The sequence below is a fragment of the Dreissena polymorpha genome, chromosome 12 (genome assembly GCF_020536995.1).
Source record: "Dreissena polymorpha isolate Duluth1 chromosome 12, UMN_Dpol_1.0, whole genome shotgun sequence".
In the NCBI taxonomy this organism is placed as follows: Eukaryota; Metazoa; Mollusca; class Bivalvia; order Myida; family Dreissenidae; genus Dreissena; species Dreissena polymorpha.
This window is the reverse complement of record NC_068366.1, coordinates 51,262,604-51,270,907: the sequence shown is the minus strand read 5'-3', so window position 1 is coordinate 51,270,907 and position 8,304 is coordinate 51,262,604.

Here is an 8,304-nt window from a genome sequence, read left to right as displayed (position 1 = left end):
TATAAAAAGTAGCTTAATATTTGAGAGCGTCAATAATTTTACTAGGGGTGAGTAGGATAGCTCCACTATATATATTTCATATATAATATGCGAGCTAAAATACAGTCAACAATTAAAGAGTTGTTGTCACTGGGAATGTGATCTTGCATATATACACTTCGTGTTGACAACATATTATTTTCAATTAAATTGTTAAACAAGAGCTGTCTCCATAGGATGACGTATGCCCCCAATAAATGCTTTGATAGAAATTATGAGCATTTTTCGAAATCTAAATGCATGTTTCGAACCCTAAACGCGGACCCTAAGGTCAAGGTCATGGGGTAAAAATTTGTGTGCGTATGGAAAGGCCTTGTCCATATACACATGCATATCAAATATGAATGTTACATCTGAAGCGACAAAAGAAGTTATGAGCATTTTTCGAAACCTAAACACAAAGTGTGACGGACAGATAGACGGACAGACAAACAGACGGAAGGACAGTGCGATCACTATATGACTTCCTTCGGCGGCATAAAAAAATCCTTGAAATGCACTAAGTGACTCCATGACCTAGTTTTTGACCCGGCATGACCCATATTCGAACATGACCTAGATATTGTCTTGATACAACTTCTGACCAAGTTTGGTAAAGATCAGATGAAAACCACTTCAATTAGAGAGCGGACACCATGCTTAATCCTTGAAATGCACTAATAAATTGACCCCATGGCCTAGTTTTTGACCCGACATGGCTCATATTCGAGCTTGACCTAGATATTGTCTAGATACAACTTCTGACCAAGTTTGGTAAAGATCGGATGAAAACTATTTGAATTAGAGAGCGGACAAGAAAAGTGTGACAGACGGACAGACAGTGCGAAAACTATATACCCACTTGTCTTCGAAAGGGGGCATAAAAATGTGGAGAAAGTATACAAATGTGTTCTTTTTCTTTGCAGACTGACTTACCTATCAAAATAGTTACATAAACAAATATGTATAATTATATTTTTAATATTATGCGCATAAATAAAACATTTGCTATTTCATGTAATTTAATTGTAGACAGCAAATAATGAAACAAGAAACCGTTTGAGACGGGTAATGCTCCACAAAGGTTTTTTTGTCACAATATTGCACTATATATTCAGATAAAAGGATACGTCTTGAGGGGCATAACTTTGGACACAATAATACGATGGATGGTTTAGCAACTTAAAAATTTCAAAGGGCCATAACTCTGTAAATAAATCATCTAACCAGAACCCACTAATAACATGCGCATCTCCTCAAGAGATTAAGCTTCCCATAAAGCTTCATTGTATTCCAGTCAGTAGTTGGGGAGAAATAGCCGGGACAAGAATTGCACTATATGAACAGTTTATAGAAAATTTCAAAGGGCCATAACTCTGTGGAAAATCCTCCGACGAGAACCGGCTGATAATATGCACATCTCCTGTTGGTAGTGAAGCTTCCCATAAAGTTTCATTGAATTCCCGTAATAAGTTGCTGAGAAATTGCTCGGACAAGAATTGCACTATATACACAATGGAAAATTTCAAAGGGCCATTACTCTGTGAAAAATCATCCGACCAGAACCTGCTGATAATATGCACATCTCCTCTTGGTAGTGAAGCTTCCCATAAAGTTTCATTGAATTCCAGTCATTGGTTGCAGAGAAATAGCCCGGACAAGAATTGCACTATATGTACAGTTAATGGAAAATTTCAAAGGGCCATAACTCTGTGAAAAATCATCCGACCAGAACCCGCTGATAATATGCACATCTCCTCTTGGTTGTGAATCTTTCCATAAAGTTTCACTGAATTCCGGTCATTAATTGCTGAGAAATAGCCCGGACAAGAATTGCACTATATGTACAGTTAATGGAAAATTTTAAAACGCCATAACTCTGTGAAAAATCATCCGACCAGAACCCGCTGATAATATGCACATCTCCTCTTGGTACTGAAGCTTCCCATACAGTTTCATTGAATTCCGATCATTAGTTGCTGAGAAATAGCCCGGACAAAAATTGTGCACGGACGGACAGACGGACTGACGAAGCGGCGACTATATGCTCCCCCCCCCCAATTTTTTTTTTTGGGGGGGAGCATAAAATGTCAAATTAACATGGATAATAGAAAATATTGTGAAATGCTTTATTTATAAATTAGAAACTAGATCACACTTTTACAATGATTGCAAGTTTCCATGACTCATTGAGGAATAAACCATGTAAAATGTTAGTTTTGCAAATTTATATAGTTATGGGAAACAACTACATTAAATTTAAATATAAAAGCATTTTTAAATAATTGTTTATGTACCGGTAAAACACCGCTTCATTCGTAAGAATGTCATTTGAGCCTAGATGAAGATACAGCTGTTGAACATCCATCTTCTGCAAGTCTCTCAACAATGCATGGCAAAAACGATCACAAGAAAATTTGGCACCCTTGAAAACAGAGTTAGCGAATGTCTGTGTAAATAAATCACAAATATACAATGAATGAATACACAAGGAAAACGCATGCATTGCCTCAGGATTAAAATGAAAAGTTTGCAAATACAATTCCCTACAATCTGTAAAATATTCCACACGCTTAAATAAAATATATAACCATGCAAATTAGTTAGAAAACGCAATCATTGCACATCAGCATAATAAGTTTAACTTTATATTGATGACAAATATTGTAATCATACGAAGCTTAGGACTTTAAATCTGAACTGTTTAAGTATAAAGAAATGAAATAATTACATCATTTATAGAAACTATGAGCATCACGTTTAAATGGTGGCGTTTCGTGTTTTATCAAAAATGTTTACAAAAACAGTAAACATTTAAACGACTGTTGATATCAACATAATCCATTTTAGTTCATTACGTTACAATGTTGCAAAACTTATTAAAAGCTGTTAAAAAAGACTCGTATACATTTGTATCATGTGTGCCAGATGGCCCTTATTCACAGCAGCGTAAACATAACAAAACACCATGTACGACCTAGACGTCTTGAATATTTGACACACGTCGGCACAAAGTGCTCGGGAAAATTTTCCAGCTATTTGTTGCATGATCATGCCCCGAATTGTCTTGAACATTCGACGCGCGTCGGCACAACGTGCATGAGAAAATTTTCCCGACATTTATTCATCCGCATTCATTTTTAATTTAATAAACAGATACTCGTTTTTATGTACATCTTGTAAGTTAGAAAACAATAAAAAATTTACACAGGTGTAGTCTTATTGAAGAAATGTTGGATCAATATTTATTCGTCTTTGCTATAAAATACTACGGCAGGTAAGAAGAAAACGTGTACCCAATGATTTGACAACGACAAATACAGTTGGTTTTAATATGACGTCATTGCGCTAATGGGTTATGATCTGAATATAACTTCTGGAAATAATCATTACTTTCAGTTTGGAAATGCGATGTCAATGACGCTTTTATAAATGACATATGGATACCGTTTAAAGGGTAACCTTTTGTTTATTTCATTAATCATTTCGGTTTAACGTTTAGAAAAATGTGTACATGTGATACCATTAATAGAAACAAACCTGAAACTGTAATTACTGTTCTATACCATTTTCATTACATATTCTCCCCAGAGATTGGCAGGCATTTTACAGCTATATCGTCAGGAAGAATATCCTTAATCCGATGAACATTGGAGTCCCCAGCAATAAGGTTCACTTTTCTCCTGTCTTGGGCTACTGAAAAAATAAAAGGGAAATGCTTCCTGACACAACGCTGCATCCTGTACAAAAGAGCCTGCGTAATAAATCTACTAATTATTAAAAGACAAGTCTTAACAATCCAAATACTACCTTAACAATACTATTGCAACAAGACTAATAAGGACGACTAAACTTGTCTAATGTGTGTCTAACTACACAAAAAGAATATAAACAAAACAGATCAATCACGCTTTAATAAAATTAAAGGTCACACAAGTTAAAAAGCACTAGTTTTCAATAATCAATAAGTGTCAAAATTGCAATACACTGGTAAGTGTTCAATCAATGCAAATATCACACAGTCACTATACACACATCAAAAGCGTCAATTATAAGCGCCGAAATGACTTCTTGATCTCAAAACAATGTCACAAACGTATACAATACCGGATCTCAACCGTTTGAAAGCTCGTGGGCAATCAGAGAGGGGAGATTAATCCAACGATGTTTTTTATTGTTTCTCCATTCGGTACCCCTCGCACGTTATTTGATTATGATTTCTCCATAGATGGTCATATTACAATAATTCATATTATTTAGATGTTTGTGTTGTGACATATATGGTTATGATTACCATATAAGGCAAAGACGGCCATCGACCAGAGTCGCTCTGACCTTCTCGACCCAAATCACCAATCTCTTGCACGACGGTTACATTGCATTCACCTCTGTGTTGGGCTCAGAACGGACTATTGTTATGAAAGCGTCTCATTTATGTCATGATCATTCCAAGCGTCCATCATTGAGGTTACAGAATACTAAACAATCTCTTGCACGACGGTTACATTGCATTCACTGCATTAAAGAAAACCATCTCATACCATGATATCTTATATCAGTCTTAATTCATTATTATAAAATTGATATGTTTTTTTTATGTTAAGAAACCAACATACATGCACACGTCGAAGCAATTCCTAACGTCACTCAAAAAAAATATGTTCAATTGTTTACATTAAGAAACCAACATACATGCACACGTCGAAGCAATTCCTAACGTCACTCAAAAAAAATATGTTCAATTGTTTACATTTGTGAAGTGCGTGGAATGATTCCATCTGCGTAAATAGGCAATAAATTAGTTCCAAAGAGTTGCATTAAAACTCGCAAGTTTTTGCACGATTTATCGTACATTTAAAAGTCATATTTCTTAATTTAATGCTTGCGATCTTAAATATCCAATCAAATGTACATTGAATGCGTTTGTTCGGTTTGACCTATTTTATAGACAAAATGGCAAGCTGAGCATTTCGCAGAGTTGTATGTGAGAGCAAGGAACGACAACTCTGCGTGGAGATTGCCAACTCACATGGAAAACGAAAGTAAAACTACATACTTCAATACACGGAAATGCAGTGAACACACATTCTACGGTGTCCTTTTGGGGCATTTTGTACTCGTTAACATTATAGTTAACAATGCAGTGAAAACACAGATTTTTCATAGTTTTATTGTAATGTTTGATTTTTACAAACATATACACATGTTAATATGTATTATATTCGTGCGATGTGCTGAATACCATTCTTTAATTATGATTTTATTTCAAAAAACAAGCTTCTGTATTGCAAATAGTCGTATTTTGTCGATATCGATTTATTTACACACGGACACTTGCTATTGACAAAGCTAAATCCTGGCGGGGGTGCTTCTGCTATTTAAACAGAGATATTCTTATGAAGGGACTTCATATCTACTTCGTGATGTTCACACATTGTTGCCGATTTCATTATGTCAGATAATGCTTTCAATAGGAAAAAAAGCAGCGGCCTTAACGAGCTTAAAGACCTATAACAAGCTCAAGTATGTTAGAAAATAATGAAAAAAAATGCATCCATCGGATTTCAAACCATGCTTATCGGGACTACCCATGCTGCCATTCCGACTGTTTATGTATTATTTCTATGTATCTTTTTTACTTCGTGATTTTATGATTACATATTGTTATGTAAACCAGGGGTCAACGATTAAGAAGTTTTCAAATGTTACCTATCCGTCAATGCTAATGCTTAATATAGTTTAAGAAAAGAATAAGAAAACTTCGACATCTACTGGTCACAATGCGTTTTAACGGCATTGAATGAGATATCATAATAGGAAGATTTGTTAAGAAAAGAATATGGAAACACTGAAATAACACACATTTAGTTGTAGGATAAAAAGCTTGTTTGCAATATTCATGATTATTGGGGAAATACATGTGACTCTGATATTTTTCAAAAGCTTTCACTTATAATGTATGGAATATGCCATGCCTCCTGGCGGCAATGTTTTTGAACGGACTGAACCATTTATGAACTCTACCAAGAGATCATAAGAACAGGTGTTTAAAGGAAAATACGTGATGATTGTGCACAAAAACGCGTTGACAAGCATAATATTTAGTTTGACCTAGTGACCGAGCTTTTGACCTCATCTCACCCAGATATGATAAGGGATGTTATGAACATTGCATGAAGATTGGGACAAACATTGGCCTCTGGAGATGTACAAGATGTATGTCGACGACGTAAGAAGGACGACGATTGAAGAAAAAGGCGATCATTGATGTTGTCTTATGTCCGATATTCTGAAAGAATTGTAATATGAATTAGAATGTATGTTTAGTTCAGATCAAGTATTGAAATAAGGTAATATTCTATACGATTTTTATACACACGTCAGAGCATTAGACTTTTACTCCAGGTGTCAGTGGTTAGAGCCCAGTTGAGGGTTACTTTTTTTCTTTCTTCAAATATTCTTGTTTTGTTAATTGGAGCGTTTTATATCCTATGTTAACATTTATCAATATAAAGCATCTAATGACAAGCTTCAATACATTCCAAAATCTGTGTAAAAGTCCCTTTAAATCAATTTCTGCAAAAATAGTTTTAAGTTTTAAACTGTTGTGTCCGCTTGATATACCGCTGGGACGAATGGACTACTTCAGCGAGAGACATATAGCCAGACAAACAGCCAGTAAGAAAGCCGCCCGACCGAACGACCCACCGCCAGCAAGACCGACTGATCGACAGACAAACAGACAGACAGACAAACAGACAGACACACAGACATCAACCAGCCGCCCGACCGACAGCCAGCCCTACCGACGGCCAGACCGACAGCCAGGCAGACAACCAGACAAAACAATCAAACAGACAAAGTAATTTTGCTTATGGGAGGCAAAATATTTATAACCATTACCTACCTTTCATACTCATAAGACTATCCAAACAATACAATGGTTACATGTAATGCGCTCATACATTTTGGAAAGTAATATTACAATGTACGCGTCTACGATATACCTTTTACTCTCTTTAGTTGTGAGTCAAATCAGTCTGATATTTGCCTGTTCATTTTGTCATAGGCAGTTTTATCTTCTGTGGGGCAACATTGTGCTGTTATTTGTTATTGTTTGTTATACGGAAGGGGACAATTTAATTTCCTTAAGTTTCCTGCGACAAAAACATATGACGATTGCCAGAAATAACTGGAAATATATTTCACCGAATTAGAAAAGGCCGCGTAAAAAGACAGACTTAATGTTAATATATGAAGTGATCAAAGAAGCAGTTAATTGGTCAAAACGGCCGATTAAAACGAGCGTAATTATCAGTTAACGCTTAGTAAACCGACAAAGCGACTTCGGAAATAGAAACGAGCCAAGACCCTTCATGCATATAAATAAAGCTTTGCGTTTAAGGGGCACCACAGATGCGTTTTATTTGATACGAAAATTCGAGTGACTTCCCCTGAACCCAAATGTTATTATCTTGTTGACCACGTTTTACAATTTCAGATTCAGCAACATTTTTTAACCCGAATAACATAGATGAAATTTTATCCCACTTTTACAGCGAAATCGGTTGATTAAAGCCCCGTTGATTAAATTTCATCTATAATCAACGGCAAGGCTATAATCAATGGCACGAAATGACGTCATCAACTGCCGAACCGGGACTACTTTTTCCCACGCACCTCGTCACCTGTATTTGCCAAGTGCATCAATAATAAAAACAATCTCAAATGTTTGTCAATCTTAATGACCTTAAAACAAAGAAAAGTAGCAAAAAATCGTGTTTTTTTGTCATTTATTTTTATTAAAACCTCTAGTATTAGGTAAATTTAACACTATGCAAATAGGTTCTGTTGTTGTAGCTCCCCTTTGAAGAAGTCAGTTCGAGTTGCTCCCCTTTGACCGTAGAAAACAATCGTCTGGACCAAGAAATCCTGTGTTAATTTACAAGCTGTACTCGGATATGTGTCCATCTGATTTATCTTCAAAGCATCTTTCCAACCTGGCAATACGCACAAATGACACTGCATCCCAGTGGTTCTTGCGTCAACAATTGGGTGTCAACAAGCTAGGTCAGATGCTGAAGGCCATGGCAAAAGACGCCGGCTTTCTCAAGCACAAGAGAATAACGAACCACTCAGTTCGCAAATTCCTGGTCAAAAAACTTCGAAATGCAAACATTCCACCCACTGAAACCATGGCCATAACAGGGCAAAAAATGTCCAGTCCATAACCAATTATTCCAACGTATCTGTTGAACAGCAGCAAAAGTGTTCATTCTTGCTCAG